This window comes from Nicotiana sylvestris, chromosome 1 (assembly GCF_000393655.2).
Source record: "Nicotiana sylvestris chromosome 1, ASM39365v2, whole genome shotgun sequence".
Taxonomy (NCBI): domain Eukaryota; kingdom Viridiplantae; phylum Streptophyta; class Magnoliopsida; order Solanales; family Solanaceae; genus Nicotiana; species Nicotiana sylvestris.
In genome coordinates, this window is record NC_091057.1 from 933,293 (window position 1) to 957,620 (window position 24,328).

The following is a 24,328-nucleotide window of genomic DNA, read 5'->3' on the forward strand; positions in this document are numbered from 1 at the left end:
GGACGAGGTATTGAGAAAGTTCAAAAGCCTGGAGCAGTCTTTCAGAAACCTGCACGGTTTGGGCAACCAAGTCAGCGTAGCATACAAAGATCTATGCCCTTTCCCAGACGTCCAACTCCCGGTTGGGTTCAAGATGCCTAAATTTGATCTATATGAAGGGCACGGTGATCCCATGGCACATTTGCGGGGATTCTGTAGCAAAATGAGAGGGGCAGGCGGCAAGGATGAGCTACTGATAGCTTATTTCGGCCAAAGTCTGAGCGGATCTGCACTAGAATGGTATACCAGGCAGGATTCCAGTAAATGGTATACTTGGGACGATCTGGCGCAGGCTTTTGCAGGTCATTTCCAGTACAATCTCGAGATAGTCCCTGACCGTCTCACATTATTAAGAACTGGGAAGAAACCCGGGGAAAGTTTTCGCGAGTTTGGGTTCCACTGGAGAGAACAAGCAGCTAGAGTCGATCCTCCCATGAGAGAGGGAGAGATGGTGGACTATTTCTTGCAAACATTGGATCCAACCTACTTTGGTCACTTGGTGACAACAGTCGGAAAATCTTTCAACGAGGTGGTCAAGATAGGGGTCATGATAGAAGAGGGTCTGAGGTCTGACAAAATCTTGAACTATTCGGCACTCAAGGCCACAACCCAGGCTATTCAAAGCGGCACGGGAGGTGCGCTGAGAAGAAAGAAAGAAGAGGTTGCCACGATCGAGGCAGGCAGTTGGTCCAGGGCTGGCAGGCCGCACTACAACCAACCCAGACCTCACAGGTCAAACTACCCATACAACCCACCACAAAATTTCTATCCACCTCGAGAACCACATTGTTCCGTACACCAGGCCCAAGCATACACTCAGCCTCCGGTTCGCCCGCAATGGCGCGCGCCGGCTCCCCAGAACATATATGCACCACCACAAAACACCTACCCTCTACCGAGGGCGTATAGAAACCCTTCAGGGGCAGGCTTTCGGGGAAATCCAGATGCTAGGAATGACAGGTTGCAGAAACAGAGAACTTTCACGGAGTTGGGAGAAACCTACACCGCTTTGTTCCACAAGCTGAGGCAATTGGGTTTGGTTAGTCCTGTCCAGACTCGAGAACCAAATCCCCCACCTCAGAATTTGGATCGATCAATAAGTTGTGAATACTGCTCAGGGATGCTCGGGCATGACACCGAGAAGTGTTGGAAGTTAAGGCATGCCATACAGGATCTTATCGACACCAATAAGATCGAGGTCCAGACACCGGAAGCTCCTAACATCAACCAAAACCCACTGCCAGCGCACCACGAGACTCATATGATTGAGTTGGTGTATGAGGGAGGAGAATTGAGAAAACCCTCACAAACAGTGATGATGATCCAAGCCGCCCAAAAAGAAGTCTCAACCAATGGGGGAACGAGGGTACAGTCACAGGAAGAAAGCGTCAAGCCAGTAGTGATATTAGGAAAGATCTCGTCCGCCATGACAAGCAAACCCGAGCCAAACAAGTTGGTATTATCGGGGGTTCCGCCCGCACCTGCTGTCGTGTTGAAAGGGGTATGTAGAGAACGGGTGACCATAAAGCCTGTGGTCCAGCTGCCGATGATTGACAGCAGGGCTGTGCCTTGGAAATATGAAAAGGCGGTGGTGATGTACAAAGGAAAACAGGTGGAAGAAGTCAGTTGTGAAGCGCAAGGGCTGACTCGATCAGGTCGATGTTTTGCTCCGGTGGAGCTAAGAAGAACCAACCCAGTTGCAACCAAGAAACCTGTGTCCGAAGAAGAGGCTGAGGAGTTCCTGAGGAAGATGAAAGTGCAGGACTACTCCGTGGTCGAACAGCTGAGAAAAACACCGGCCCAGATCTCGTTGCTGTCATTACTGATCCATTCTGAGGAGCATCGACGGGCTTTGATGAAGATATTGAACGAAGCTCATGTACCCAATGAGATTTCTGTAAACCACCTGGAAACCATTGCCAACAAGATTTTCGAGGTGAATAGGGTAACGTTCTCAGATGATGATCTGCCGGTGGAAGGTACGGAGCATAATAAAGCTCTATACCTAGCTGTCAATAACGGCTCAAGCGCCAATATTTGTCCATTATCTACCCTGAACCAGTTAAAAATCGACCACGGAAGGATCCACAAGAACAGTATCTGTGTCCGAGGGTTTGACGGAAACGGAACAGCCACTGTAGGGGATGTTGTACTTGAACTAACCATTGGTCCGGTCCTATTTACCATGGAATTCCAGGTGTTGGACGCCACAGTATCTTATAACCTGCTGTTGGGACGACCATGGATTCATGCAGCCAAAGCGGTGCCCTCTACCCTACATCAGATGGTGAAGTTCGAGTGGGAAAGACAAGAGGTCGTGTTACACGGCGAGGATACAACGTGCACCACGGGCGGAGCCATTGTACCTTTCATAGAGACCGCTGATGACAAAGGTCCTTGGGTCTACCAGATTTTCGATACAGGGTCGGCCAACAAAATTTCTGAAGGAGAAATCATCCCGCACCCTAGGGTAGCTGCCGCAACAGTCATGATGGTCTCAGAAATGCTGGGTAATGGATTTGTGCCGGGAAAAGGCCTGGGAGTCGAGCTTCAAGGGATTGTCCAACCTGTCTCCCTTCCTAAAAATCTGGAAACTTTCGGATTGGGGTTCAAACCAACCGCAGCAGATAGGAAGCAAGCGCGAAAAATGAAGAAGAGGGTTTGGTTTCTGCCTAAACCAGTGCCACGTCTCTCAAGGTCTTTTGTCAAAGCAAGTGCCAAGGGGTCACCGGTCCCAAAGATTCTAGGACCTTTGATCGGTATAAATGAGGACCTGAATCAGAGTTTTGAGAGGCTATTCGCGGATGTCAGTATGGTGGAAGCTGGAGAAGGTTCCAGCAGAGCAGAGATACAGTTTGTGGGGCCTGAGGCCAAAACCAACAATTGGACTGTTACTCCTCTTCCGGTCCGAGGGGAGTCTTGGTAGTAGGCTTTGATTTATGTTTTGTTTGTTTGTTTTGTTCGGATTATTCCAGGGTGTAATCCAAATTTTACGTTTGTCTTGTAAAAGTGTGAACCCTTTTATCCCGCAAGTTTAATAAAGTTCTCTCTTTTTGTCCTATTTTAATTTTTGTTTTGTTCTTTTTCTTTCTGAACAGTTCTCTTTTTACTGGTTCTAATGACATGGCATGCACAGCGGATCTTCGACCTAGTCTAATAAATCAATCTGAATCCGACTCAATGATGCAAGAGGACGTTTGTGACAATGAATCTGAATGTGACGAAGGTGAAGCCTTCGAAGGGATAAACCGAGAACTGTACCAATTTGAGGAAAAACCCAAACCCAACCTAAATGACACTGAGGCTGTGAATCTAGGAGACGCTGATAACGTCCAAGAAACCAAAATTAGCATCCACATTGAGCCGAATGTCAGGGAAGAATTGATCAAAACCCTCACGGAATTCAAGGATGTTTTTGCATGGTCATATGACGATATGCCTGGATTAAGCACCAATTTAGTGGTTCACAAACTGCCCACTGACCCGGCATACCCTCCGGTCAAGCAAAAACTAAGGAAATTTAAAATAGAAATGAGTGTAAAGATCAAAGAAGATGTGATTAAGCAGTTGCAGGCGAAGGTCATTTGGGTCACTCGATATCCCGAGTGGTTGGCCAATGTGGTACCAGTCCCAAAGAAGGATGGAAAAATCAGGGTGTGCGTCGACTACCGCAACCTCAACAAAGCAAGTCCGAAGGACAATTTTCCGTTACCCAACATTCATATCCTGATCGATAATTGCGCGGGGCGCGAGATCGGATCCTTTGTGGATTGCTATGCGGGTTATCATCCGATCCTAATGGACGAGGAGGATGCGGAAAAGACAGTATTTATTACGCCATGGGGAACCTACTGCTATCGGGTAATGCCGTTCGGATTGAAGAACGCCGGGGCAATGTACATGCGAGCAATGACTGCTGTGTTTCATGACATGATACACAAAGAAATCGAGGTGTACTTCGATGATGTGATCATAAAATCTTGGCGTCAGGAGGACCATGTAGCATACCTAAGGAGGTTTTTCCAAAGACTCCGAAGGTATGATATCAAGCTTAACCCGGCCAAATGCGCATTCGGGGTTCCATCAGGAAAGCTGTTAGGGTTCATTGTCAGTCGACGAGGGATTGAGTTAGACCCATCCAAAATTGAATCCATCCGAGATTTGCCACCGCCAAGGAACAAAACAGAGGTGATGAGTTTGCTGGGTAGACTTAATTACATCAGCAGGTTCATCGCTCAACTCACAGCGACTTGTGAGCCCATATTTCGACTGCTAAGAAAGGATGCTGCGGTAGGTTGGACGGCAGAGTGTCAGGAGGCCTTCGACCAAATCAAAGGGTATTTGTCTAATCCACCCGTATTGGTCCCGTCTAAGCCTGGGAAGCCCTTAATTATTTACCTGACGGTCCTGGAAAATTCATTTGGTTGTGTACTGGGGCAACATGATGACACAGGAAGGAAGGAGCAGGCCATCTACTATCTTAGCAAGAAATTCACAGTACATGAGGTCAAGTACACTCAACTCGAGAAAACATGTTGCGCCCTAACTTGGGTAGCTCAGAAGTTGAAGCACTACCTGTCTTCATATACTACTTATCTCATATCCCGTTTGGACCCATTGAAGTATATCTTTCAGAAACCTATGCCCACGGGAAGGTTAGCAAAATGGGAGGTAATGCATACAAATGAGATGGAATTAACTGTGGAACCGGGTTGGAAGCTTTTCTTCGATGGAGCTGCAAACGCGAAAGGGGTTGGAATAGGAGCAGTACTCATTTCTGAAACAGGACGCCATTATCCTGTTACGGCTCAACTACGCTTCTATTGCACCAATAATATGGCCGAGTATGAAGCTTGCATTCTGGGTCTGCGCTTAGCTGCGGACATGGATGTCTAAGACGTCCTGGTCTTGGGAGACTCGGACCTCTTGGTACATCAGATTCAGGGTGAATGGGAAACACGAGATCTAAAGCTCATACCATACCGACAATACCTGCATGATTTGAGCAAGCGATTTTGATCGGTGAAGTTCAAACATATCCCGAGAGTTCACAATGAGGTTGCGGATGCCTTGGCCACTTTAGCATCAATGCTGCACCACCCTGACAAAATGTATGTTGATCCTCTGCACATCCGGGTCCGTGATCAGCACGCTTATTGCAACGCCATAGAAGAGGAACCAGATGGCGAACCCTGGTTTCATGACTTCAAGGAATACCTCAGAATGGGGACATATCCAGAACAGGCCACTGGAGACCAAAAAAGAGCCCTTCGGCGTCTGTCGAATGGTTTCTTCCTCAGCGGAGGAGTGTTGTACAAAAGAACCCCGGATTTGGGATTGTTGAAATGCATAGATGCCGGTCAAGCCACGACGGTTATGGCAGAAGTACATGCTGGAGTTTGTGGGCCACACATGAGCGGATATGTATTGGCAAGGAAGATCCTTCGAACAGGATGTTATTGGCTCACCATGGAACACGACTGTATCACTTTCGTGAGGAAATGCCATCAGTGCCAGATACATGGAGATCTGATCCATTCTCCGCCAACAGAGTTACATACGATGTCAGCACCCTGGCCGTTTGTAGCATGGGGCATGGATGTCATTGGACCTATCGAACCGGCAGCATCCAACGGTCATAGGTTCATTCTAGTGACCATTGATTACTTCACCAAATGGGTTGAGGCTAAAACCTTCAAGTCGGTAACTAAAAAGGCAGTGGTGGACTTTGTTCATTCCCATATCATCTGCAGATTTGGGATCCCAAAAGTAATCATCACGGATAACGGTGCGAATCTTAATAGCAGCCTGATGAGAGAGGTATGCCAACAATTCAAGATTATACACCGCAATTCCACCCCATATCGTCCCAAGGCGAATGGAGCAGTCGAAGCAGCCAACAAGAATATCAAGAAGATACTGCGGAAGATGGTGGAAGGATCCAGACAATGGCACGAGAAATTACCCTTTGCTTTGTTGGGTTACCGCACTACCGTCCGGACTTCCATAGGTACAACTCCTTATTTGTTGGTGTACGGAACTGAGGCCGTAATACCAGCGGAAGTCGAAATTCCGTCCCTCCGAATTGTCGCTGAAGCCGGGATTAATGATGATGAATGGGTCAAAGCTCGATTGGAACAGTTGAGCCTGATAGATGAGAAAAGATTGGCAGCAGTGTGCCATGGTCAGCTGTACCAGAAGAGAATGGCAAGAACATATAATAAGAAGGTGCGCCCCAGGAAGTTTGAAGTAGGGCAGCAGGTATTGAAGAAGATCCTCCCACATCAGGTCGAGGCAAAAGGCAAATTCGCCCCAAATTGGCAAGGGCCTTATATCGTGACCAGAGTATTGTCCAACGGTGCTTTGTGTTTGACAGATATCGAGGGGAGATGTGTCGACATGGCTATCAATTCTGATGCAGTCAAGAGATATTATGCGTAATTTCTTTAATTATGGCAATTATTGGTTCGTTTGTTTGTATTTGGCATTTATTGGATAATGAGATGACGGAGGCAATTCTTTCTTCTATCCAAACACTTTTAACCATTGCTTCCCCTTTTGAGCCTTAAGTTATTCTTTCATACCCCTCTTTTGGAATCACTAATGAAAAAGACATGAAAAAAGGGAAAAGAAAAAAAAAGAAAAAAAAAAAGAAAAATCTTTAAAGGAAAATGAAAAGAAGGAAAAAGAAAAAGAGGAAGATAAAAACCACAAAAACTGTGGGAACTACGTTTGACCTGATTCCTCAAAGAGGATACGTAGGCGCCTCACAGCTCGGTCATAAAATGCATCATAGTGAATATAGGATGCATAATGTACATAGTGTGCATAATAGGCACAGTGTGCGTAACGCACGTAGCTCAACACAAGTATAAAAAATAAAATTCCCCAAGCAAGAAAACTGGGGCAGAGGTTATGTTTTAAGTTCCAACAAAGGTTTGATTCCAAAAGTTGTAGCAGATCACCCATCAAATTATTTTATTTTTTTATAGCCTTTCTTTAACCCCGCACCAAAACCAACATCGACGTCCAAAAGACCTCCCGATCAATATCCAAGAGATGCCAAGATAGGCAAATAAGGGCGAGAATAATACACCGATCCCCAGCAAAAAAGAGGATCGTAAGACTGGGAATGAATTGATTGTCAAAGGAATCTCCAGGAGAGAGGGTCGTATCAACAACACCCCGATTCCTCGATGAAGAAATAAAATGAGAGAGTCTTATCGGTGAAAACCTTCACAGGCACCGAAAGGCGACGTAAGATGAGGGATATAAAATGAGAGAGTCTTATCGGTGAAAACCTTCACAGACACCGAAAGGCGACGTAAGATGAGAGATATGAAATGAGAGAGTCTTATTGGTGAAAACCTTCACAGGCACCATAAGGCGCCGGGAGATGAGAGAAAAGAGAGAGTCTCATTGGTGAAAACCCCTCGAAGGGCACTATGAGGCGACAAGACAGATCAACAAAAAAGCGACCACATTCGCAACGAAATGGACAGTCATTTATCATCCCCAGCAAGTCAGACCATCGGGCAAATCGATTGATACAAATAGACTGGGTCGGGAATCTATGGTGCACGTCATGATCACGGGGACCAGTCATGTCCTCCAGATAAGTTCTTCTGAGTTTCTTCTCCCACCAAATATTGGTTCAAAAAGATTTTCTCCTTTTTCTATCTTTTATTTCTCTTCCTAAAAAGTTGTCTAGAAAAGGATTTTTCAAAGCTTACTACCAGAGACCGAAGGGGAATTCATCCAATGCAGGATAACACAAATAGTCTTAAAAGCCGGCCCCAGGCAATGCAATGATCATGTCTGGCAGTTTTGGAGGAAGTAAGCTCCTAAAGGGAGTGGTTTCGGGAGTAAAAACAGACTCCCACAGCATGTGCTTAAAGAGAAAGCAGGAAAGGGGATAAATTGAAAACCAGCCCCAGCAGGCTAGAAACCCCCAGCAAGCAGTTTTGTCCACCGACCAATTATGGAGGCGTAGAGCAAGAAAAGGGGAAGAGAGAAAAATCATCCGCCAGAAAGGCGCCTTCTACCACCACGATTGAAACTAACTAAATCCTTTTGTCTGCTGCAGGAAAACAAAGGATTGATAATGGCAGCAAAACGCAACGTCAGGGAAATCACAAAAAATCGGGGTAGAAAATTTTGTGCCGATTATCAAAAAATTTCACGGAAGAACGGGGAAACAATTTCAATACATTTAAGTTCTAGGTCGCCCACCAGTATAATGCGGGAATACTTTTAAGTTCTAGGTCGCCCACCAGTATAATGCAGGAATACATTTAAGTTCTAGGTCGCCCACCAGTAAAATGCGGGAATACTTCTAAGTTCTAGGTCGCCCACCAGTAAAATGCGGGAATACTTCTAAGTTCTAGGTCGCCCACCAGTAAAATGTGGGAATACTTCTAAGTTCTAGGTCGCCCACCAGTATAATGCGGGAATACATTTAAGTTCTAGGTCGCCCACCAGTAAAATGCGGGAATACTTCTAAGTTCTAGGTCGCCCACCAGTATAATGCGGGAATACATTTAAGTTCTAGGTCGCCCACCAGTATAATGCAGGAATACATTTAAGTTCTAGGTCGCCCACCAGTATAATGCGGGAATACATTTAAGTTCTAGGTCGCCCACCAGTATAATGCGGGAATACTTTTAAGTTCTAGGCCGACCACCAGTAAAATGCGGGAATACTTCTAAGTTCTAGGTCGCCCACCAGTAAAATACGGGAATACTTTTAAGTTCTAGGTCGCCCACCAGTATAATGCGGGAATACTTCTAAGTTCTAGGTCGCCCACCAGTAAAATGCGGGAATACTTCTAAGTTCTAGGTCGCCCACCAGTAAAATGTGGGAATACTTCTAAGTTCTAGGTCGCCCACCAGTATAATGCGGGAATACATTTAAGTTCTAGGTCGCCCACCAGTAAAATGCGGGAATACTTCTAAGTTCTAGGTCTCCCACCAGTATAATGCGGGAATACATTTAAGTTCTAGGTCGCCCACCAGTATAATGCAGGAATACATTTAAGTTCTAGGTCGCCCACCAGTATAATGCGGGAATACATTTAAGTTCTAGGTCGCCCACCAGTATAATGCGGGAATACTTTTAAGTTCTAGGTCGCCCACCAGTATAATGCGGGAATGCTTTTAAGTTCTAGGTCGCCCACCAGTATAATGCGGGAATACATTTAAGTTCTAGGTCGCCCACCAGTAAAATGCGGGAATACTTTTAAGTTCTAGGTCGCCCACCAGTATAATGCGGGAATACATTTAAGTTCTAGGTCGCCCACGAGTAAAATGCAGGAATACTTCTAAGTTCTAGGTCGCCCACCAGTAAAATGCGGGAATACTTTAAGTTCTAGGTCGCCCACCAGTATAATGCGGGAATACATTTAAGTTCTAGGTCGCCCACCAGTATAATGCGGGAATACGTTTAAGTTCTAGGTCGCCCACCAGTATAATGCGGGAATACTTTTAAGTTCTAGGTCGCCCACCAGTATAATGCGGGAATACTTTTAAGTTCTAGGTCGCCCACCAGTATAATGCGGGAATACATTTAAGTTCTAGGTCGCCCACCAGTATAATGCGGGAATACTTTTAAGTTCTAGGTCGCCCACCAGTATAATGCGGGAATACTTTTAAGTTCTAGGTCGCCCACCAGTAAAATGCGGGAATACTTCTAAGTTCTAGGTCGCCCACCAGTAAAATACGGGAATACTTTTAAGTTCTAGGTCGCCCACCAGTATAATGCGGGAATACATTTAAGTTCTAGGTCGCCCACCAGTATAATGCGGGAATACTTTTAAGTTCTAGGTCGCCCACCAGTATAATGCGGGAATACTTTTAAGTTCTAGGTCGCCCACCAGTATAATGCGGGAATACTTCTAAGTTTTAGGTCGCCCACCAGTAAAATGCGGGAATACTTTTAAGTTCTAGGTCGCCCACCAGTATAATGCGGGAATACATTTAAGTTCTAGGTCGCCCACCAGTATAATGCGGGAATACTTTTAAGTTCTAGGTCGCCCACCAGTATAATGCGGGAATACTTTTAAGTTCTAGGTCGCCTACCAGTAAAATGCGGGAATACTTTTAAGTTCTAGGTCGCCCACCAGTATAATGCGGGAATACATTTAAGTTCTAGGTCGCCCACCAGTATAATGCGGGAATACATTTAAGTTCTAGGTCGCCCACCAGTATAATGCGGGAATACATTTAAGTTCTAGGTCGCCCACCAGTATAATGCGGGAATACATTTAAGTTCTAGGTCGCCCACCAGTATAATGCGGGAATACTTTTAAGTTCTAGGTCGCCCACCAGTATAATGCGGGAATGCTTTTAAGTTCTAGGTCGCCCACCAGTATAATGCGGGAATACATTTAAGTTCTAGGTCGCCCACCAGTAAAATGCGGGAATACTTTTAAGTTCTAGGTCGCCCACCAGTATAATGCGGTAATACATTTAAGTTCTAGGTCGCCCACGAGTAAAATGCGGGAATACTTCTAAGTTCTAGGTCGCCCACCAGTATAATGCGGGAATACTTTTAAGTTCTAGGTCGCCCACCAGTATAATGCGGGAATACATTTAAGTTCTAGGTCGCCCACCAGTATAATGCGGGAATACTTTTAAGTTCTAGGTCGCCCACCAGTATAATGCGGGAATACTTTTAAGTTCTAGGTCGCCCACCAGTATAATGCGGGAATACTTTTAAGTTCTAGGTCGCCCACCAGTATAATGCGGGAATACTTTTAAGTTCTAGGTCGCCCACCAGTATAATGCGGGAATACTTTTAAGTTATAGGTCGCCCACCAGTAAAATGCGGGAATACTTTTAAGTTCTAGGTCGCCCACCAGTATAATGCGGGAATACTTTTAAGTTCTAGGTCGCCCACCACTAAAATGCGGGAATACTTTTAAGTTCTAGGTCACCCACCAGTATAATGCGGGAATACATTTAAGTTCTAGGTCGCCCACCAGTATAATACGGGAATACTTTTAAGTTCTAGGTCGCCCACCAGTATAATACGGGAATACTTTTAAGTTCTAGGTCGCCCACCAGTATAATGCGGGAATACTTTTAAGTTCTAGGTCGCCCACTAGTATAATGCGGGAATGCTTTTAAGTTCTAGGTCGCCCACCAGTATAATGCGGGAATACATTTAAGTTCTAGGTCGCCCACCAGTATAATGCGGGAATACATTTAAGTTCTAGGTTGCCCACCAGTATAATGCGGGAATACTTTTAAGTTCTAGGTCGCCCACCAGTATAATGCGGGAATACATTTAAGTTCTAGGTCGCCCACCAGTATAATGCGGGAATACATTTAAGTTTTAGGTCGCCCACCAGTATAATGCCTGAATGCTTTTAAGTTCTAGGTCGCCCACCAGTATAATGCGGGAATGCTTTTAAGTTCTAGGTCACCCACCAGTATAATGCGGGAATACATTTAAGTTCTAGGTCGCCCACCAGTAAAATGCGGGAATACTTTTAAGTTCTAGGTCGCCCACCAGTATAATGCGGGAATACATTTAAGTTCTAGGTCGCCCACCAGTATAATGCGGGAATACATTTAAGTTCTAGGTCGCCCACCAGTATAATGCGGGAATACTTTTAAGTTCTAGGTCGCCCACCAGTATAATGCGGGAATACTTTTAAGTTCTAGGTCGCCCACCAGTATAATGCGGGAATACATTTAAGTTCTAGGTCGCCCACCAGTAAAATGCGGGAATACTTTTAAGTTCTAGGTCGCCCACCAGTATAATGCGGGAATACTTTTAAGTTCTAGGTCGCCCACCAGTATAATGCGGGAATACTTTTAAGTTCTAGGTCGCCCACCAGTATAATGCGGGAATACTTTTAAGTTCTAGGTCGCCTACCAGTATAATGCGGGAATACATTTAAGTTCTAGGTCGCCCACCAGTATAATGCGGGAATACTTTTAAGTTCTAGGTCGCCCACCAGTATAATGCGGGAATACTTTTAAGTTCTAGGTCGCCCACGAGTAAAATGCGGGAATACTTCTAAGTTCTAGGTCGCCCACCAGTAAAATGCAGGAATACTTTTAAGTTCTAGGTCGCCCACCAGTATAATGCGGGAATACATTTAAGTTCTAGGTCGCCCACCAGTATAATGCGGGAATACTTTTAAGTTCTAGGTCGCCCACCAGTATAATGCGGGAATACTTTTAAGTTCTAGGTCGCCCACCAGTAAAATGCGGGAATACTTTTAAGTTCTAGGTCGCCCACCAGTATAATGCGGGAATACATTTAAGTTCTAGGTCGCCCACCAGTATAATGCGGGAATACATTTAAGTTCTAGGTCGCCCACCAGTATAATGCGGGAATACATTTAAGTTCTAGGTCGCCCACCAGTATAATGCGGGAATACATTTAAGTTCTAGGTCGCCCACCAGTATAATGCGGGAATACTTTTAAGTTCTAGGTCGCCCACCAGTATAATGCGGGAATGCTTTTAAGTTCTAGGTCGCCCACCAGTATAATGCGGGAATACATTTAAGTTCTAGGTCGCCCACCAGTATAATGCGGGAATACATTTAAGTTCTAGGTCGCCCACCAGTATAATGCGGGAATACATTTAAGTTCTAGGTCGCCCACCAGTAAAATGCGGGAATACTTTTAAGTTCTAGGTCGCCCACCAGTAAAATGCGGGAATACTTTTAAGTTCTAGGTCGCCCACCAGTATAATGCGGGAATACATTTAAGTTCTAGGTCGCCCACCAGTATAATGCGGGAATACTTTTAAGTTCTAGGTCGCCCACCAGTATAATGCGGGAATACTTTTAAGTTCTAGGTCGCCCACCAGTATAATGCGGGAATACTTTTAAGTTCTAGGTCGCCCACCAGTATAATGTGGGAATACTTTTAAGTTCTAGGTCGCCCACCAGTATAATGCGGGAATACTTTTAAGTTCTAGGTCGCCCACCAGTATAATGCGGGAATACTTTTAAGTTCTAGGTCGCCCACCAGTATAATGCGGGAATACTTTTAAGTTCTAGGTCGCCCACTAGTATAATGCGGGAATACTTTTAAGTTCTAGGTCGCCCACCAGTAAAATGCGGGAATACTTTTAAGTTCTAGGTCGCCCACCAGTAAAATGCGGGAATACTTTTAAGTTCTAGGTCGCCCACCAGTATAATGCGGGAATACATTTAAGTTCTAGGTCGCCCACCAGTATAATGCGGGAATACTTTTAAGTTCTAGGTCGCCCACCAGTATAATGCGGGAATACTTTTAAGTTCTAGGTCGCCCACCAGTATAATGCGGGAATACTTTTAAGTTCTAGGTCACCCACCAGTATAATGCGGGAATACATTTAAGTTCTAGGTCGCCCACCAGTATAATGCGGGAATACATTTAAGTTCTAGGTCGCCCACCAGTATAATGCGGGAATACTTTTAAGTTGTAGGTCGCCCACCAGTATAATGCGGGAATACATTTAAGTTCTAGGTTGCCCACCAGTATAATGCGGGAATACATTTAAGTTCTAGGTCGCCCACCAGTATAATGCGGGAATGCTTTTAAGTTCTAGGTCGCCCACCAGTATAATGCGGGAATACATTTAAGTTCTAGGTCGTCCACCAGTAAAATGCGGGAATACTTTTAAGTTCTAGGTCGCCCACCAGTATAATGCGGGAATACATTTAAGTTCTAGGTCGCCCACCAGTATAATGCGGGAATACTTCTAAGTTCTAGGTCGCCCACCAGTATAATGCGGGAATACTTTTAAGTTCTAGGTCGCCCACCAGTATAATGCGGGAATACATTTAAGTTCTAGGTCGCCCACCAGTATAATACGGGAATACTTTTAAGTTCTAGGTCGCCCACCAGTATAATGCGGGAATACTTTTAAGTTTTAGGTCGCCCACCAGTATAATGCGGGAATACTTTTAAGTTCTAGGTCGCCCACCAGTATAATGCGGGAATACTTTTAAGTTCTAGGTCGCCCACCAGTATAATGTGGGAATACATTTAAGTTCTAGGTCGCCCACCAGTATAATGCGGGAATACTTTTAAGTTCTAGGTCGCCCACCAGTATAATGCGGGAATACTTTTAAGTTTTAGGTCGCCCACCAGTAAAATGCGGGAATACATTTAAGTTCTAGGTCGCCCACCAGTATAATGCGGGAATACTTTTAAGTTCTAGGTCGCCCACCAGTATAATGCGGGAATACATTTAAGTTCTAGGTCGCCCACCAGTATAATGCGGGAATACTTTAAGTTCTAGGTCGCCCACCAGTATAATGCGGGAATACTTTTAAGTTCTAGGTCGCCCACCAGTATAATGCGGGAATACATTTAAGTTCTAGGTCGCCCACCAGTATAATGCGGGAATACATTTAAGTTCTAGGTCGCCCACCAGTATAATGCGGGAATACATTTAAGTTCTAGGTCGCCCACCAGTATAATGCGGGAATACTTTTAAATTCTAGGTCGCCCACCAGTATAATGCGGGAATACATTTAAGTTCTAGGTCGCCCACCAGTATAATGCGGGAATACATTTAAGTTCTAGGTCGCCCACCAGTAAAATGCGGGAATACTTTTCAGCTTTAGATTTTGGAATCAGTAACCCCACCTGAAGGCGGAAGGTTACAACCGAGACCCCCAAGCAGGAAACAATAAAATCCCCAGCACCAAGAAGAAGAAGTTTGCAAAGGCAAGCGCACGATTCAAAAGGAAGAAGGAACGTGTCTCAAAAGAAGCAGTTTGGGAACGTTATAGCATGCCCAACATAACAATTTTGATGAAGAAAGCCATACCACTGAAGAAACCATTGAAAGGATTAAAGAAGAGGGCCATGTTCCCAGCAGATCAAACGAAGTGGTGAAAACTGGCATTCAGAAAAGGCGAAGGACCAGTATCATCCCCAAGTTCACAAAATAAAGGCATCGGAGGAAAGCGTTAGCCGACAAGAAAGCGAGGCAACAAGAACAAGTTGAAGATAGATGAGATCTCATACTCTAGCTTAGCTTCTTGTTTTTCCTTTCAGAACAATGTAACAAGGAGATCAGTGAGCGGTAGCATCCTACAGCAGCATGCAACAGCGCACAACAGCAGCGAGCACTACAATCACACGGTAGTCCTAGCTACCAAAATTTCCCGAACTACATTGACCTGATTCCTGTTCAGCCCAGGATATGTAGGAAACCTCTGAAGCAAAGGTTCGGTCAAATCGTTTTTAAAAAAAATGCTTCACACGGAGTACTCGGACGAGCAAAAATCGCCCGCTTCATCTTTGCGCGAAAACCCTTCGTGTCTTCGTGCAAAGAGGGGCAGCTGTAAGCACGTGATTTTTGCTTCACGGACAATCGCTCCAAAAGAAAATAAAAATAGTGACAAATGACTTCGCTGTACAATTTTTCGAGTTTTCCGTGACATGTGTTGTTAGTCATTTGTGGGTCTGTCCATTTTGCATTTAATCATTATCAAACAAAATACAAAAAATATGTATGCATTTCTAGGTTGTAATTTAACCATTTAAAAGTTTTTATATATATGTGTATGAATAATTGTGTTAAATATTGATTAATGGGTATCTCAAATTCATTTTTAATTTAGTTGTATTTCAAAAATTAGAAAACAAAATTAAAAAAAAAGTGCAAGAAATCGGATTGGGCCTATGATATTTCAAAATTTTAAAGGCCCAAAACCAGCCCAAGTCAGCCAACCCAAGACCCATCCGCAGGTCATCGAAACGACATCGTCCAATACCAAGACTACGTCGTTTCAAGGATGGCTCATCTCAGCCGTTCCAACCAATCCAATCCAACGGCCCAGGCTCCCTGTCAGTAACCCGTTTCCAAACCCGACCCAAGAACCAGTCTGAACCAACCCCCAACCGAGGCCAAACGGTGTCAATCCGTTCCAAGTAAAAGATCCTGGCCATCAATCTCGATGCAACCAATGGCCAGGATCTAATTACTCTTTACGTATATAAACTTGACCCTTCACCCCACGCCCCCTATCCGAACCCCCCCCCCTTCACTCATCTCCTTCCCCAAGCCTTGAACCCCCAAACCCTAGCAGCTGCCCTGATATCCTTTTCACCAGAACCCGGCGGCATGAACACCGGTGACCACCCCCTTCACACCCCTGAAACATCTAACCACCCTGAGCAAGAATCCACTAATCACGTACCTCCAATCACCTCCCATCGTCTCGAATCTGGATTTGAAGATTCGAGACAAAACTCGATTTATACCAAACCTCACCATCTTCGTACCAGACAATCCCCTGACCTCCCTTGTGACCAAACCAAGCTTGGTTTGGTCCGAGTCTACCCACAACTTCTAAAAAACCAGATCTGAAGATTCAAAACCTAGAACACGAGTAGCCTTGGAATCCGGCCGGTCTTGACAGGGGTTTGAGGTCTAATAGACCTTAACCAAGGTGTTCTCATGTGAGAACACCCTGGTTAAAATTTGTTCGGCCTCAAATGGTCAAAGTTGAGTCAGATTTGGGTCAGTTTAGTTTAAACATTTTTCGGTAAGTTTTTCTTTTCCTTTTTGTTTTATTCAACTGCTAATTAAGTTGTTAGCATGCTTTGTTGTGATTGTTTGTTATTGTTTGATAGTTTTCTTAATTTCTTTCATCTCTGTCAAAGACCTTTTATTTGGTCGATTGTTTTATGTGTATGCTCTGAATGTATTTTGTGGTATACATGATCGCCAATTAAATTAGTCGTCAAATGAGTTAATTCATATAGGTTCCCAGTGATTGAACAAAGTTGTCTGAAGTCATTCGGGACTCTGTACGTGTTGTTTATATGAACAATTGATTGTTATGTGTTACGATTAATATAGTCGAGTCGATGTATGTCTTTAATTAGTTTCAGTCATTAATGGTAACAACTTGATCCGTGTTGTTTATTTCTACTGTGATCGTATTTGAATCCCATTAGGAACTGAATTGTATTGCCTATTGGTTTTGTTCAAAGTTGAATTAAAAGAACATCTAGGGGGTAGGTTATAATGGCAGTTCAGACTTTGAGCTTAAATGGATGCCATGTTCACTTAGTTCAGATGGTGGGCAGCATACGTATGGTCAGTTGTTTTGGATTAAAATAGTCTGACAGCACATGCTGTCAGATTATATTCCTGCTGCCCATACTTTGGCTAAATAAATAAGGGATTAGGACACTTTAACAACAAAAAGAGAGAGGGGCTGTCAGGGATTTCATGGGAGTTTTGTTATTTAAAATAAGTGAGTGGAAAAACAACAGGGAGGGGGAATTCTGAGTTGTCCAGCAGGCTGTAAAGTGCTGGGATTAGGCTATAAGAAGGGGGACCTTCCGTTAGAGGAAGGGGGATTCTTTTTGGAGCCTAAAAGAGGAGGTTCTTCTGGAAAAAAAACTTAGTCTTGAGAGAGGTCTTGTGAGTTAAAGGAAACTAAAAAAATATAAGGAAATTTCCAGAAACACTGTAACCAAACACTGTCTGAAAACTACAGAAGAATTCATATTGGTCAAGCTGTCTTGGCCAAGTTCTGTTGTTTGCCCTGATTGAGCTGCTTGTGATTGTTGAACTGCTGGTGTTGCTGCATCGAATACTCTGTTATTTCTGTTGTTTCACTACTCTTTTCTGGGATTACTTGTTTGGTGCTCGACCATCTGTTGGTTTTCTTTGTTCTGGAAACTGTTGCTGGTTGTCTGTGGACTGTGGAAAACACTTGTGGTTGTTGGTTTGTTGCTGTGTTGTTGCTGTGTATCTGTTGTTGCTGTGTTTGTTGCATACTGCCCAGCTGATCATTCCTTTCTTCTTTTGTTCTCTATACCAGGTACACAACCAATACACTGTCAAATGTAATTGGAAAATTGAGCATGAATACAAAAAGAAAAGACCTGAAGTTGACTTTCATACATAGATTGTTACATTAGATATCATGTACTGTATAATAATTTTCATTCCTGTGTTGACAATAGAAGTAGCCTGTATGCCCAGTGTATATCAATATAGATTAGCTGAATGATAGTTTATATATGTATGCTGATAGGTGAAAATATTCCCAATGAAATAGGTTGTATCTTAGACTTAGTTTTACTTTGTAGTATGTCCTTTAATGTAGGCCAAGCATGAAAATCGTACTCTACTAGTTAAGTTCTTTCCTTTCTGATAAACTGCTTCATATAACTGGTAAACCATGTTTTAAGACAAAGAACACAGAGACTGCAATCTCAACCTCACGAAGGTCGAGCCCGGGTCGAAACAGACCAAGCAGGCCTGCATCGAACAAACAATGGCTCAGGTCTGGTCCATCACGCATGGGCTGGATTTGGGCCCTTAATTTTTGCTCGGCCGACTGTGTACATGGCAGTGCTTCTGATTTTGTGCAAGCACTCGGAATTCTGTATAGATAACTTGCAAGCATGTAATTAACTAGGGCTATCTACTGTTTTCAATTAGTAGAGACAAACGCAACAAGAAATGTAGTTGCTATAGGACATCCTTTTAAAATAAGGACGAGATGAGCCTCGACAAAAAATAAAGAAAAACGTACAAATTGCGGGGCCCTTGTTAAATATATATATGTTGAAGCATTCAGTCCCTAAGGTGGGTCGTTTAGCAAATCTCACGACCCTCCCGGAATAATAACGTGATAGCCTCTTTAAGCGCGTATTTAATAATTTTACCTTCTTAAATTCGGGTGTGCATTTATGTGACCCAAATCCAAATATCGACGGATTCGAAATGTGTTTCTAATCACGGGTACATTGATTGTGACATGGTTCGAGATGCATATCCATGACGTCGCAAATTCCTTTTAAAAATAGAACGAGACGAGCCTCGACAAACAAAATGTACAAAGCTGCGGGGCCTTCTAGATGTATGTATATATTAAAGTATTTAGAATTCGGGATATGCCGTTTAACGAATTTTTACGACTTCCCCCAAAATAACAAGACGCTAGTTGCTTTAGGCGCGCCTTTAACAATTTATTTTCCTTGATTCGGGTGCACATTTATGTGACCCAAATCCAAATCTCAACCGAGTCGAGATATATCGATAACCACGGGTACATTGATGTAACGTGGTTCGAGATATGTTTTCACGACGTTGCAATTCTCGTAAAAATAATAATAATGACAAAAGCGGTTAAAAGATAAAATTTGCACATGGTTCATAATTGTATTTAAAATCAGATAAATAAGCCGAATATAACAGTTGAGCGACCGTGCTAGAACCACGGAACTCGGGAATGCCTAACACCTTCTCCCGGGTTAACAGAAATTCCTTATCCGGATTTCTGGTACGCAGACTGTAATATAGAGTCATTCTTTTCCTAGATTCGGGATTAAAATTGGTGACTTGGGACACCCTAAATCTCCCAAGTGGCGACTCTGAAATAATTAAACCAATCCCGTCTCGATTGTCCTTTAATTGGAAAAACTCCCTCGCACCCTCGCGGGTGCGTAAAAAGGAGGTGTGACAGTGGGCACCACTCGGGTAGGATCGCCAATGCACTTCCGTAACATAGATACGTGAAAAACCGGATGGACAGACTCCAACTCCGAGGACAATTCTAACTCATAAGCTACTTATCCCACTCTCTGAATGATCCTATAAGGCCCAATATACCGTGGGCTAAGTTTGCCTTTCTTGCCAAACCTCATCACATCCTTCATAGGTGACACTCTTAAGAATACCCAGTCATCAACCTTGAACTCTAAATCTCGACGCCGTACATCAAAATGTGACTTCTGACGACTCTGATCTATCAATAGTTGATCCTGAATAAGCTTTACTTTTTCTAGAGCTTGCCGAACCAGGTCTGGCCCATGTAATCCAGATTCTCCAACATCAAACCACCCTATAGGCGATCTACATTTCCGTCCGTAAAGAGCTTCATATGGAGCCATCCGAATACTAGAATGGTAACAATTGTTATATGTGAACTCAATAAGCACCAGATGATCATCCCAGCTACCTTTGAAGTCTATTACACAAGCTCGTAACATATCCTCCAGTGTTTGAATAGTACGCTTAGCCTGTCCGTCTGTATGGGGATGAAATGTCGTACTAAGACTTACTTGAGTCCCCAATCCCTTTTGGAAGGACCTCTAGAAGTTATCTGTAAATTGAGCTCCTCTATCTGAGATAATAGATACAGGGACACCATGCAGTCGTACTATCTCCTTGATATAAAGCCTCGCATAATCCTCTGAGGAATATGTAGTTCTAACGAGCAGAAAATGGGTTGACTTTGTAATCCTATCAAAAATCACCCATATCGAATCGAACTTACGCTGAGTACGAGGTAAGCCTACGATGAAGTCCATATTGATTACTTCCCATTTCCAAGTCGGAATCTCCATAGTCTGCAATAATCCACCGGGTTTTTGATGCTCAATTTTAACTTGCTGACAGTTAGGACATTGAGCAACAAATTATGCTATATATTTTTTCATTCCGTCATACTAATATACTTCCCTGATATCATGATACATCTTTATCTCTCCTGGATGGATAGAATAACGAGAATAGTGAGTTTCTCCCATAACCTGCCGACGCAGCCCTGCAACATTAGGCACACATAATCGCCATTGATTTCTGAGGACCCCATCTTTTGTAATTTCAAACAGTGTCTTCTCCTTCTGAAGAGTGGTATCCATATAGTGAATTAGCACAGGATCCTCGTACTGGCATTCCTTTACTTCAGTTACTAAAAAGGATGTTGTCGTATCCTGAAGAGTAATTCCAATATCACTTGAGTCCAGTATCTAAACTCCAAGAATAGCTAGCTGATGAACCTTATGGGCTATTCTCCTCTTTTGTGGATGTAAATACGATAGGCTACCCATAGATACAGCTGAGGGCATCGTCTACTACGTTTATCTTTCCCGGGTGGTATAAAATATCAACGTCAGTCTTTAAGTAGCTCCAACCATCTCCTTTGACGAAGATTCAATTCCTTTTGCTTGAAGATGTACTAGAGGCTCCTATGGTCCGTATAGATATCAACATGAATGACATACAAGTTGTGCATCCATATCTTTAGTGCATGAATCACCGTAGCTAACTCTAAATTGTGGGTCGGGTAGTTGTTCTTGTGCTTTCTTAGTTGTCTAGAAGCATAAGCCACAACCTTACCATGATGCATCAGCACACAACCCAATCCAATAAAGTGTTGCAATAGATAATATAACCATCGATCCCTTCTGGGAGCATTAGAACCGGTGCTGAAGTTAATATGTTCTTTAATGCCTGGAAACTCCGTTCACAAGCATCAGTCCATTGAAACTTCGCTCCTTTCTGAGTCAACTTTGTTAAAGGTGCTGAAAGGGAAGAAAATCCTTCCACAAATCTCCTGTAATAACCTGCCAAACCAAGAAAGCTACGAACCTCCGTCGGTGTTATAGGCATAGGCCAAGTCTTTACTGCCTCAATCTTTTGTGTATCCACCCGGATGTTTTCACCCAAAATGATATGCCCAAGGAAAGTTATAGAGTTCAACCAGAATTCACATTTAAAAAATTTTGCATACAATTTCCCTTCTTGTAGAACTCTAAGCATAGTACGCAGTTGACCAGCATGCTCATCCTCTGAACGAGAACAAACCAATATATCGTCAATAAATACAATTACGAACAGATCTAAGAAAGGCCTAAACACACGGTTCATCAAATCTATGAATACTGCTGGGGCATTAGTCAGACCGAATGACATAACCCCAAATTCAAAGTGCCTATATCTAGTCCTGAATATTGTCTTTGGAATATATTCATCCTTAACCCTTACCTAATGGTACCCGGACCTCAAGTCTATCTTTGAAAAATACTTGGCACCTTGCAACTAATCAAATAAGTCGTCAATCCTCGGGAGTGGGTACTTATTCTTGATCATCACCTTATCCAACTGTCTATAATTAATACACATTCGTAAGGAACCATCTTTCTTTCTTACAAACAAAACATGTGCTCCCCACGGTGACGTACTAGGTCTGATAAAACCTTTTTCAAGAAAGTCCTTTAGTTGTTCCTTTAACTCTTTCAGCTCCGCGGGGGCCATTTTATAGGGAGGAATAGATATTGGGTGAGTATCTGGTAGTAGGTTAATAGAAAACTCAATTTCTCATTCTGGTAGGAGACTCAGAAGCTCATTGGGGAAAACATCGGGAAACTCATTCACCACAGGGATGGATTGAATGGTTGGTGACCCTACTTCCACATCCTGAACCCGAACTAACTGATAAATATAGCCCTTTCTGATCATCTTCCTTGCCTTGACATAGAAAATAAATCTACCTCTCAGTGATGCCGTGTTACCTTTCCACTCCAAAACAGGCTCCCCTGGAAATTGAAATCGGACTATCATTGATCTACAATCAACGTTGGCATGACAAGAAGCCAACCAATCCATACCCATTATAACATCAAATTCTACCATATCTAACTCGATTAAGTCTGCTACAGTAGGTCGACCATGAACTACTATTATACAACCCTTATATATTTGCTCAGCTATCACCGAGTCCCCAACAGGTGTAGATACCTCAAAAGGTTTAACCAATTCAGGTTTTATTACAAACTTACCAGCAACTAGCGGATTAACATATGATAAGGTGGAACCTGGGTCAATAAGAACATATATATCATATGAGGAGACTGATAATATACATGTAACAACATCAGGCGATGACTCCTGGTCCTGTTGTCCTACCAACACATAAATGCGGTTCTGAGGGCTGCTCGAGCTAGATGCTCCGCCTCTACCTCTACCATGACTCATTGGTGCTTGGGAACCTTGCCCAGGGGGTCGTACTGATGATGACGAACCAGCTACAGATCCGATGACTGAGCTATGCTTGCATCACCTCTCATCAGACAATCCCTCATAACGTGGCCCGGATAACCGCAAATATAACAAATACCTAACCCCATACAGCACTGCCTGGTATGTTGTTTACAATATTGAGTACATCGTGGCAAGGGTGGCCTCATCTGATTTGACTCACCCCTATACTGAAAACCTGTCACGACCCCGGTTCACCCTCCGTAACCATCATGATGACACCTAGTCTCTATGACTAGATAAGCCTAATTTGCGGAATAAAAACCAAAATTTGCGGAAGTAAACAATTTAAACAGAAATAAAGCAGCAATAGTGTTTAAATGTGCTGCTCGGACTGTTCGTTCGTCTGAGGGTGAAATGTTGTACTCAACTCTACCCGAGTACCTAACTCATGTTGAATGGCTCTCCAGAACCGTGATGTGAACTAAGTACCTCTATCCGAAATGATAGAAACTGGAATACATGCAGACGACCAATCTCCCGGATATAAATCTCCGCTAACCGCTCCGAAGAATACATAGTACACACAAGAATGAAATGAGCGGACTTGGTCAGCTGATCCACAATCACCCAAATAGCATCAAACTTCTTCAAAGTCCATGGGAGCCTAACTATAAAGTCCATGGTGATCCGCTCCCACTTCCACTCTGGAATCTCTATCTGATGAAGTAATCCACCCGGTCTCTGGTGCTTATACTTCACCTGATGATAGTTGAGACACCGAGATACAAATCCAACTATATCTTTCTTCATCCACCTCCACCAATAGTGTTGTCTCAAATCCTGATACATCTTCGTGGCACCCGGATGAATAAAATACCGTGAGTTATGGGCCTCCTCTAGAATCGACTCTAGAAGCCCATCAACATTGGGTATACAAATCCGACCCCGCATCCTCAATACCCCATCATCACCAATAGTCACATCCCTAGCATCACTGTGCTGAACCTTGTCCTTGAGGACAAGCAAATGAGGGTCATCATACTACCGCTCCCTGATACGATCAAATAAGGAAGACCGAGAAACCATGCAAGCTAGAACTCGACTAGGCTCCGAAAGATCCAATCCCACAAACTGGCTGGCTAAGGCCTGAATATCCATCGCCATAGGCCTCTTTTATGCTGGTAAATAAGCCAAACTACCCAAACTCTTTTCCCGGCGACTCAAAGCATCGGCCACCACGTTGGCCTTGCCCGGGTGATACAAAATAGTGATATCATAGTCCTTTAGCAACTCCAACCACCTCCTCTGGCGCAAATTTAGATCCTTTTGCTTGAACAAGTGCTGCAAGCTCCGATGGTCAGTATAAATCTCACAGGGAACCTTGTATAAATAATGGCGCCAAAATCTTCAAGGTGTGAACAATGGCAGCTAGCTCAAGGTCGTGAACAGGGTAGTTCTTCTCATGTATCTTCAATTGTCTGGACGCGTAGGCAATCACCCTACCGTCCTGCATCAACACCGCTTCGAGGCCAATCC